Source organism: Corvus brachyrhynchos, unplaced genomic scaffold, assembly GCF_000691975.1.
Source record: "Corvus brachyrhynchos isolate BGI_N302 unplaced genomic scaffold, ASM69197v1 scaffold255, whole genome shotgun sequence".
Lineage (NCBI taxonomy): Eukaryota > Metazoa > Chordata > Aves > Passeriformes > Corvidae > Corvus > Corvus brachyrhynchos.
In genome coordinates this window covers 5,926,221-5,938,057 of record NW_008238358.1, presented here as the reverse complement: position 1 = coordinate 5,938,057, position 11,837 = coordinate 5,926,221, and the positions used below count along the sequence as shown (strand labels likewise).

The 11,837-nt window shown below is 41.3% G+C and overlaps 1 long non-coding RNA gene across 1 annotated transcript; it reads left to right on the top strand.

Moving 5' to 3' along the window:
- The first annotated feature begins 8,527 nt into the window (after window positions 1-8,527).
- Window positions 8,528-11,831, top strand: LOC108447023. The gene is made up of 3 exons (XR_001862377.1): window positions 8,528-11,035; window positions 11,140-11,246; window positions 11,710-11,831. It is a non-coding gene; the product is annotated as an uncharacterized LOC108447023 (long non-coding RNA).
- The last annotated feature ends 6 nt before the right edge of the window (window positions 11,832-11,837 follow it).

Sequence of the window (11,837 nt, the reverse complement as noted above, 5' to 3'; positions counted from 1 at the left end):
GGAAATAAAACCAAAAACTAAATAATAATAATGAAGCTTTTAAGAGACAATGTCTCACAATCTGACATAAGTAGTAAGATTGTTGCTGTGCACTATTACTATAATTAAATTACGTTATGCTGTTGCATTAAATGAATCCATCTGTAATACTGTACTTAGAAGCAAGGTTTTGTCACATAAACATTATGTGCCTTTAAACTTCTGCATTTTGTCTTGCAAAATGCAGGGAAAATACAGAAATTGGAAGAGCAGAATACAACATGAAAAGCTATAGCAGTGGGAAAAGGCCGGCTGGTTCAACATGCCAGTCCTTTTAAAGCAGGTAAGTAGAGTGTTAGAATACATTTTCCAAAAGGGTGGAACATGAGATGCATGCGTGAGGTGCCTGCTATTACTTTGAAAATGTTAGGTACCGATCTAAAAATTATCTTTCTAGCCTTTTCCCAAACTACAGAACATGTAAGGTTAAATCAGAAGCTGCTGAGAGTAAACTGTTAAGAAAAACATGCAAATAATAACTGAAATGAAGCTGCAATCTTTTATCTGAACAGAGGCAGAAAAAGAAGGGGGCTACGGATCACTTAGACTATGATCAGTGAAACAGGGCAGCTGATCAGAGAGATGCAGTCTTTAGAACAATGTTAGCTTTTGCAGACCCAGGAAGCAGAATAATATTTTTCAAACTGGAGACTTCATTCCCATCGTAACAGATCAAACCATCTTTCAGAGCAGCAGATCCTGTCCTCTCTCTGCCTGGTAAGCTGTTGTACATTTATTCTGGTGCTAGTTCTTTTCCAAATGAGTTACTGGTGCTTTCATCCACATCCTGTTGACAGCTATCCCTTTCTCACCTTTGCAAAATACAGACTGTGTTAATTGCTCCTTTTTGATATCATGCACAATTACTTGGATTTTAGGAAAAATTATCAAGGAAAATGACAAGTAGACATCTGTCCCTTTGCTTACCTCTCCCATAGATAGCATACAGACACACGCTGTAAACTTACTGTATGGCAAGCTGCTGTAACTGGGACTACAGCATTTGCTGTCCTTCCTATGTTTGCCTCTGCCTTTAAGTGTTCACTGAACCATCCTAGTCTGCACTCCCTGTGATCTCATTGTGCCGGCAATATGCCGGGATGGACACACTGTTCATTAAGGATTCAGATGTATACAGGGGTTCTCTCCCAGTTCCTGGGGGTAGGAACAGGATGAAAACATTATGAGACTCTATTAAGTCTTATAAGACTGCCACCCCTTGCCTCTGGCAGCTTCAGGGGTGGGAATTAGCCTTTCCAGGGAGGTTATCATCTGTAATACGTATTTATGCTGTGTCCATCCTGTATAAGAATGCTCTCAGTAAAACTTAGGCTAGGCTGTAATAATACTTTGCACTTCTTTGTTGCCTTTCATCTGAGCATTTCATTGTGCCTTTAAAAGCTTTCATTAGCTAAAATTCACAACCCTGTTGTGCGGTAACTGTGGATTAACACTTCCACCACATGCAAAATACAGTTCAGAGAAGCAAGGACTGGAGTAAGTGGTTTAAAGAGCTGGAAAGAATGGAGGGTGTGGGGGGGAATTGAATTGCTTATTTCCAGCTCTGTGTTTTCTATTGAAATATCTTAGACTTGGATTGATGTTCTGGCTTCGTTCTGCTGCATTTTTAAATGCTGATGTGTGGCAAATTTAGCATTGTTTCAAAAATTCTGAAGATACTCATTTGCAGGTTCATTTATTATCTGCTGGAAATTTATCCTTCGATAACTGGATGCAGATGTAGCCATGAGAGGGATATAATTGCCTGTGGAGCTAGGTATGCATTTTAAGTATTGTTAAGCTACAGGGTCTAGTTTCCCCAGGATATGTATGACTCTTGCGAATGCCAGTTACACACATTCCAGAGAAGAGACTATGCCCCTAAAGCTACAATGTCCTTCGTGCATAGCCTCCAATCCTCTACAAAGCTTACATTTCACAGGATTCAACATTATTGGTTCTTTTGGGATCAATGAGAAACTCACCACCCATCTCCAGTATCTCTGAATTACAGAGCAGAACCAGATCAAACACAGAAGAGTTCCCTCATTTATCCTGCCTCTGTAATACATCAGAGTGTGTGCTGCATTCATTTTGTGTAGGCGGGCTGGTGTCTAATGTACTCTGTGAACATATTTATAAAGGATTAACCTGTGCCTGGTGTTCCTAAAAACTGATTTAGTTAAAATACGTATTTTATTCTACTTGTCTCAACCATACAAATCATTCCTGTTTAGCTTTGATGTTAGTCATTTTTGCTGTAGTGTAATACACTGCACATTATCAGTAGTCCTGCTATGTATGACAGGCTTTTTTCCTCCAGCCAATACTTCTCAGTGCATTGTATCATCTGCGTCTGAGAATTTTAACCTGCAGTGAACGTGTTCACTAATAGAATGTACTGCTTAGCAAATGCTGGAACACTGAGGGTTTCAATAGGGTGCTCTTGCTTTCAAAGTGTTTAGAAGCAAACTGGGTGTAGAAGGTCAGGAATCACAGGTGCTGGGAAGGACCTGGATGCACATTGTATCTGGAATGCTCTGTGTGTGCACACACACCAACCTGGCACCTGCCCTGCTAAGAAGGATCCAGTAAAGTGAAGCTCCTGGACTGCAAACAATTGCAGCCCTACCTCCCACCAGCCCCAAGTTAAGTATGTATATTTAAAAATCTTTACTTTGACACAGGTAATATTTAGAAATTTGTTTTGTGTAGGAAAAGGATTAAAAGGAAATACTGAAAAAATGAATAGCTTGGCAACAGGGAATTCTGACCCTCATCTGCAATATGTGAAGATAGCTCCAAAATGTGAAGGGCAATTTGAGAAGTTGCTGACTAGGAACTTGGGATAAAAGTGGAGAAGGGCAGACTTCTGATGAAGGGTTAAGGGTAATTTATTAAAGTTATCAACCATAGGGAAAATGACCAAAGCAAACACTGGAAAACCTGTTTCTTCAGGTGTTTGACAGCCAGGCTTAAGGTTTCTTCTCACCTTGATCTTCAACCAGGAATTCAGGGCTTGGTTTGGTTTTGGTGTTTTGGTTTTTATTTTGTATCAGCCTATACTGGGATAGCAACTGTCTGAAAAAGCTTATAGAGTTTTCAGTATCTTCTGGTAGAACAGATTAGTGGTAGTTGATTATACTTTTGTTGCTCATCTGATTGCTATTGAATTCAAGGAGTGCAGGCCACTATAAATTCTGTTCTTGATACCATAGTTTTTGTATAACTCCTGTGTCAGATATTATTTGTTGTACCATCAGTCCATCTTATCCGGATATAAGAAAACACAAAAATCAGTGTGTGTAGCAGGGGGAGGAAGATTCTTCTCAGCAGCCCATCAGGCAGTTTTTCTAGTTCATTTTCTTCCCAATTGTTCAAATACTAACTCAGAAGCTTGCAAATGTTTCTGTTTCTTGCCAAGACAGTGGTGCTTTTGCCCTGGCACACATTGATGTTTTTTCCCTTTTCTTGTGTTTTGAGTGCAGCTGAACAACAATTTTTTCTCTGTTTATCAAGCAACTTCCTCATATTAAAAGTTTTTTCCAAACCGAACTATCTTTTTTTGATTTCAGCATAGTTCTGCATTTGTGTTTGTTAATTAAATACTGACAAGTGAATAACAGCAAGTGCAGCAATACTGTGTGTTTGTGGGCTTTCAGGACAGCCCCTCTGGAACCTGAGCCTGTTTGTCTCAAGGAGCCACAGCAGCAGCCGTGCTTTGAGAGGTAGGCAGTAAGACAGCAAGTTGGTATTCAGGAAACAAGAGTGGCTCCTTCAAAAGAAATCTAACCTCTTTTCTGCCATTCCATGTGCATTAGACTTAACAGTACTCTCAGAAATTTTCATGCAAGTTATACCCTTTTCGCACCCCTCCCTGAAACGAAGATAATTTTAAGTTTTACAGCAGCAAAATAATTTGCTGCTTGTTTTCTCACCAGTGTAAGAGACTTTCTTGAAGTGGAAGTTGGCTCTTCGGAGGCCATAGGAGGACATGGATAGATGGATGGATGTGTGTGTACGTGCATCTGGAGTTCTTTTGTTCTCTCCCTGTTTGCTTTGATTGTTAAAACAGCCATTTCAGTAATTTCTTGGCTGGCTTTGCAGGGAATAAAATCTTGGTCTTTGCTGCTCCTGGAAGAGAGGTTGTCACAATGTTGCTCCCCCACTTGACTGACAGACACCTTTGCGAACACACAGCATGTTTCATCTCAAAGCACTCGATGAATATCCTTAACCCCCCCGTCTGGACCAGCCCACCTCTACTTGCAATGCTCCTTGTCTTTTCTCGCAGGATCGCAATCCTTGCCTTTTGTTCCTCCTTCTCAGGAGTTAATACCTCCCCACCTTACAAGTCAGCAGCAGATTCTGTCAGTTTAAAACCCCAAATAACAAACCCTCCTACCCTGAAGGCCTTTTCTTTTCAAGCATGTATTTTTCTAGCCTGTGAGGGAGTCAGTGCCATAACCCTGAGTTTTTGTGGAATAGTTTCTAAGCCTCTATCTGTGTATCATGAATATCTCCCAAAGAGGGAATGAACATCCCCTCTTCTGGCAGCTCCTATATTTTGTGCCTTCCTGCCCCCCCTCCCCACCATCCTCTGCTCCTTATATGCCCCTTCACTTCATCCCTTCTACATGTGATGTCTCCTTTCAAATCCTCATTCACTGCTGCTCTCACCTCAGCCTGCACCAGCCGTTGCCTGACAATGCAGTCACAGCCCAGAACCCAAACATTTTTTACCTCTGTTAAGGCATTCCACTGTTGGTCTTTTGCAAATTTACAGAAAGCTGGATGACCAGTGACACAAGTTTCCAATCTTTCTCTTTCCTCCACACTGTATTTCCCTATCTGTTGAATTTCTGTGGCCTGAAAAAGAAAGCATCAGCTTGGTTTTTTTTTTTCCCCCATCTAAGATCTCGGGCATCACATCCCCACCTTTCTAGCTGAGGGGTTTTTTGGCACTCTGTGACATTGCTTCTTGCTTCCTAAAATGCTGCTGTTCAGAAATGCTAGCACATCTGCCCTGGGGGTAGTTGACTGTCTCTAAGCCAGAGACAGGAGACTGCTGGCTTAGAGGCAAGAGGCGACTCCTCCACAGAAACGTGAAATAGGTGACATATAGGGCCAGGAAGGAAAGCATTAACAGAATTCATGTTCATTTCAGAGACACAGAAAAGGATCCTGAAGACAAACTGAAGATCTGAGATTATTAGGTGATCTGACGATCTCCAGCATTTTATCACTTGTGTTTGCTGTTTCTGACATGTTTGCTGAGCCCAACATGCTTAAACTGTCATGTGTTCTGATTTTCCCCCTTCATCTCCTCACTCTGTCCCACCTTACTTTAAAATGGCAGCTTCTTAGAAACCAAGAGAGTTTTTTCAGATGTCTCAGATGGTGGCATGTCAGATAGATATATAAGAGACAGAGGGGTTTGAAAACAGGGAGGATAAAACCATCATGATGGCTGAGGCCTCTGCATGCTTTGCAGCGTGCATGACAGGGAGGATGTCCTTCCCTGGAGTAAGCTCACAGCTCCTGCTACTGACAATTACTATGGGGTTTTAGACATGACATTGATTCAAGTTTTGTTTTCAGTCTCTGTTGGTTTTTTTTCACCTCCCCAAACCCAGGGGACTGACAGCCAGGCTAAGCTGACCACTCCACCAGTGCTGTCTATGCAGACCCGCTGTGGTGGCTCCCTTTCACCTGCTCCGCAGTCCCTCCCCGTACATACTGTGCTCCAGCAGGGAGGCCGTCTTGGAGCCCAGCTGCATAACTCTGCTTCACAGCAATGATTTTGCTCCCTGGTGACTCACTGCATTTTGCACCTGATGGTAAAAGATAATCTGTCACCTTAAATCCTACTAGTTCTGCAAGACAGCTTTTATATAATCAGTGGGTACTTTTACCCTCTTTTGTCCAAACATGAATATAAGGTCCAGCTTGAATCCTCCATATATTTTTTTAAAGAAAGCAGCTGTGTTGTCCTTCAGGAAAACAGCTTGTAATTTAGCATTACTGCGTTATATCCCCTAGGCAACGCTTTCTGTCTTCAGGACATATATTTATCACAGACATCACAGTATCTCTATGGTGGTTTAGTTTTCCATCAAGGAAAGCTAAAAGAGCATTTAATTCCATAAAGCTCTGATTGATCTTCACCACAATGTACCTCTGGTGCTTTTCTCAATGTCTCCTCTGCTGAACAAGATTTCTTCTTCCACTTTTGATCTCTCAGAAGTCTGAACGGATCTCAGAAGTGTGGGCTTGCTTTGCCTTCTAGCGCTACCTGTCTTTGTGCTTGGCAGAGCTTTCCTGTCCTTTGGTCAGCTCTGGAGTCCTGGTTAGCTCCATCAGCCAGTGGCTCTTTGCCTCACTCAGGAGACTACCCGTGGAGAATTGAATGTATGTCAGCAAGGAAATAATCTGCCAGTCTTGGACGGCTTTCACTTTTTGTTTTCAGTTTTATTTTTGGTATTATAAAATAGTCATGGAGAGTAGATAGATTGACACATCTTAAGATGTTCAATTAAGATGAACAGAAACATGATGGCCCCATTAATTCCTCTGAAACTTTTCTCTGTCCTTAACAGAAGCTGCTTTGTTAATTGCTACTTCTTCTGGTGATCATTTCACCCTTGAGCTCAGAGCAACGCCCTTTTATTGTTACAAATTCTGATCCCAAAAGACACAGGAAAACAAGCTTGGTCTTCTGAGTAGCAGATAACTGAGTGCTACAGCACTTGTCAAATGTATTTGATCAGCGCACACAGCTTGAGAAAAAAGCAAGCAAGCAAGGAAGAAGTGGGAATGCAAATTTTAGAGAAATCTTGTAAAGTCTGCTGTAATTGGCAAGGTAAATGTAAGGCTCTTTCTGCTTTTCATAACACTGGTAATATCAGTTTATGATAAAAAGCTATTCTGAGTTACACAAGAAGGTAAGATATTTGCCAAAAAGATTCTTTAGTTTCAATTCTGTCTTTTTATAATGGACATGAAGTGCCATCCATACTGAATGACTGTTGGCATTTGACTTACTACTGAGCAACTGTATGTTGATGGATAAGCCAGTCTCATCCAAGTGTCAGGAAGATTATCAAAAAAAAGAGCTGTCTGTAGTTGCTCCATCTCTGAGGAGATTGCCAACTCACCCTAACAAAAGAAAACATTAGTGTGCTATTTGCGTCTCACAAAGAGACTGTGATAAGATGACATGATAAATGATAGAGGGCTTTTTTTTCCCCCAGTAAAAACACATAAGGTAGCTAAATCATCAAGTGTAAAGAATATTTTGGCTCTAGCCACTGGGGTGAGTAATTTATTTTTAAAAAAGGGGAAACAGTCAGAAAAACAAGAGTGTAGTTTCTGGGTTTTCACTCTAATTGCATTAAGTAATTATATGATATAGTAATTCATATAGATACACATGGAAGCACCCACCTACGCATATGTAGAGAGAAAATGATAAAGGGCCAAATTACTAACTTGCTTTCCGATATCCCACAGAAAATTGTACATGCAATCAAGCTACCATTCTGCTGGCTTGCTTGCACTAATGGCTATTTGAGTGCCCATGTTTTGTTACTCTGAATTAAAGATCGAAAGGAAGGTAATTTTAGGTGGCAAAAAAGGAGGTCTCTTAAAAAAACTAGCTCTATGAATTAGATTTTTAGTACCTACTTTTGGAGTGGTATGCATAAACTACAGCTCTGCATGGATTTACTACAATTGTCTGTGTAAATTGCTAGCAATGCCTAAGAAGCTACTTGGTTGCCCAGTTATGTGATTGAACATGTATTACATGTTAGTGCAGCAGGTACATTGCTGTTTGAGATTGCTAGATATTATGAAAATTTGGCCTTCTGTGATTAAGAACATTACATGTTGCTATTCAGCACTTTCTTGGTGTTGAGAGACGTATTATTACCAAACATTGCTGAAGATGTGTGATGTTACCCACGTTCTTTTTACCTCACTTTACTGCACTCACCAGAGGCACAGTGAGATCAGGACTTGGGTGTTGATGCTGCACCTTTACCTGCAGTATGTGGCCTTCTCCTAATGACGGTCGAATGCCACATACTGATGGCTTTGAAGGTGTTGATCATTTAACACAATCTGAACCATGTGCCTTTTACAGCAGGTATATATATAAAGTAGTCGGTTTCGGCATCAGAAGGTCTCTTGAGGCATCAAACAGCTGCCTCCTTTTTCTCCTATGGATTGCCTAAAACACACGTGAACACATACCGTAACTAGCAACCAGATCTCTTCACAGTTATAACAGAGGAGACAAATTTCTGCAGTGGCAGAAGAGTAGAATGTACCAACCTTACTTCCATGTCTGCACTGAAACAGGAATCTGACCATAATAAGAGGCCTTGCATTTTGCTTCCTAGTATGCAGAGAGAGAGAGAGGATTTCAGCGTCCTGAGCAGTTTCATGATAATTTTTTCCACACAAATTAAAACAAATAATTTGATATATGGAGATGAATTTGGAGCAGGCAGCTTAGGGAAGCACAGTTTTTAAATAAATGAAATGACAAATAAGCTCCCCAGGTGTCACTCACAAGTGCTTGTTACTGGCATCTACACTCATGCTATTTAAAACCATGCATCCCATAAGATTAGTAAAGCAAAGCACACATATCTTCGGACCTAAGTTAAGTTCTTGAAGAGAATGACTTACCTCATCTATGAGCAGATCCAGTCTTTCATATTCTGGAAAACAAATCAGTTTATGTGAGTATCATTCAGCTGGTGTTTGAATGAAATACCTGATCTTCCTTTCTTCTGAAAGATTTTTTCTTTATGTCGTCTAGCTCTGCCTTCATCCTCAAGAGATACCATATTGTATGAGGCAAGTGTCTCATGTACCCACTACTGCATAAATGTAAAGCAAATTATAAACTTTGTGTATCTTAACTTTATGCAGTGAAAGCATTTCTATGCTTTCATGTCATAGTATGAAGGATATGGAGGATTTATCCTGTGAAACGGAGAAGGAGTGAAAGAGCTGTGCACATCCATGCTGTTAGGAAGAAAAGCAAATTCTGCCTTATAGTTTGGAAATAATGGCATTTTGCAACCTGATGAAGGATCCTAAATGGCACGACATTATTAATATATTGTAATGTCCCGGCAAGATCTTTTTTCTTTGTGGTGCAAAATAATGCATATATTTATGTCTCACGTATACTAGAGATCTCTCATTGCAAATTTCAGAATGAATCCCTGCAAAAATATAGGTATGAAAATATCTAATTCGATTGAAATCAGTGTCCATAGGGGGAAAAAACCCCAAACATAAACCCATAAACATAGACAAAAACTGTCTTGTGACAAATTTGAAGCCTGCTCTATGTTTTGACTGACCTTGTCTTCCACAAGCTTAGGAGACTCCTTCCCCAGTGACTGAATATTTGAATTGCAGCTCTAATAGCATATGGAGTATGTTGTCTGCAGTTATTACAAAAGCAATCTCCACGTTGGGGTGCAGGCCATAACGGATGGCACTACGGGGAGGTAGCATTTTATCCATATTTTTATGGTAGCCTTCATAATCCAGGTTTGAAGAGACTGCAAAGCCTGAAGCAAGCACTGATTTCCTATCAAACTGTCAAAAAAATATATAAAAACCTTGTCACTAAGATATTGCTGGCAATCCTCATTAGACAGAATAAGGAACCTGCTTAGGCATAAATGAAATTGTTCTATTATGGAGTCATTGTTGAGAACAAGACTTTTATATCACTATTATATCCATGGAAATTAATCTAATTTGTTCCCCATTTTAATTAGCCCCTTTATGTCACACCCAAGTTCCGATGCTTGCAAGAAAAAAGAGGATTTTTTAAATAATCAGATTATCCTTCAGAAAGAAAACAGCAGAAAGATAATTTTAATTTAAAAATAAAGAGGCAGAAATATTTTTAAAAGAAAAACATTATTTCTTCCAAATTACAAAGTGCTGTTCTCTGGTGTAACATTATTATTCTGTGTAGCAACTTATTAAATGAAGCAATTTATGGTAGCATCTCTGAAAAATGCCATCCTTTATTGAAATGAAAACAAGTAATAGCATAAGGACTGTAAAATAAAAAGGCAGAATATATTCTTTTAGACCATTACAAAAATACAAAAATGTATTGTCTATTTGAAAATCAATACAGTACCATAAAATAAAATGGAGCTGTGGTATCATCATAATTTCTATTTCAAATGGTTTGCTGAGAGCCAAATTGTGTCTTTTATGGGAAAAGAATGACAAATGGTTTAATTCAATATCACACGCATGTGTATATATGAGCTGAAATTCTGCTACAACTCAAAGCTGTTAGGCAAATATTTTAGTATCACCACAAGTTTAAAAACAACAGACATGTGGGAGTACATCCATTTATTTACACTTGTACTGACTTAAAATTCAAAATGCTATTTGATGCTTTTAGAATACTGCTGTGGGATGTTAAATTACTGCTGAATTCTTACTGTTCTGAGATACCTTTCAACCTGCCAAGATGTATGATGATGATGATGATGATAATAATAATAATAATAATAGCAGTAGTGCAGGGATCTTTAAAATAATGTGGGGCTTATTTCTGTAATATAAACACCATTTTCACTAACCCCTGTTTTATGATTCAGCATTTCTGATGCAATAAAGTGAAATAATGAAAGTAAAACAACAACAGGTTTGTGTGGGATGGGAAAGGGAAAACGAGCACGTGCATTGTCAGAATTTCTGCAGAAATTGTAGGGGGAAAAAGAAAAGCTCATGTAAGTGGCGCTTCCCTCTCTTCCCCACGGGTAAAATTCCTCTTCTTGTTTTTAGTGTTCGCTACATTTCCTTCTTTTATTCCGTTTTCTGATCTCGTCCTTTTGTTCCCCTTGTCTCCTCGGATGCCTCTCCTTCCTCCCGCAGCGGGAGCTGCTGGCAGCGAGGCCGGAGCGCGGCGGCCGCGGGCTGGCTCGGGGCGCTGCAGGTGAGCGGGGCGGCGGGGGAGGCGGGGGGAGCCCACGGCTGGTGCCGCGTGGGTACGGGGCCTGTTGCACTCCTGCCTCCCTCCTCGCCCTCCCTCTTTCCCAGGGACAGCGTGGGTGTGAAGCCTGTGGCGCTTGGAGCTTTCTACACCTGCCTTGCTCAGGGCTGCGGGGGAGGAGGAGGAGGAGGTGAAATGGCAAATGTGTGCTCAGGTGAGGATGGGGGCTGTGAACCACCTCTCTCGGCCGTACTTGGCTTGCATGGGTTGGGAAGGGGCTTGTTTGCTACCTGCTCCCATTACCGTCTGACAAATGCCGAGTTCAGTGAGGAGCCTGCCGCCCGCCAGGCATGGCCACTTGCCACAGGCAGTGATAATCACCAAATGCCCCACAGACGTGGGAGAGAACTTTTCTGCCTCCCTCTTGCCTAAATAGTTTGTCGGTCACGGACCCTTGGTCATTATCGCCGCTCGGCCGCAGCAGTGCGGGCACAGCACTCCAAGAAATCTTTGCATTGCTATGGGATCAGAGGTCAGCGCTGCAGGGGACCAGGGCTGGTTTATTAAACAGCCAAGTCTGTTTAAGGTGTAGTTGCTCAGGAAGAGCAGTGTGCTTGTGGCCATTTAAACCAGTTAACAGAGCGTGCCCGTTCAAGCCCGTGTTTGCTCTTCCCCAGGCACAAACCCCAGCTCCGTGGGCGGACGCCCGGGGTTGCCGTCGGCCGAGTCGCCTCAGCCCCGCAGGTCTGTGACCTCTGGCTCCTGCCCATGACACACCGCTGTTCTCCGGGTGGAAACTGCGGAC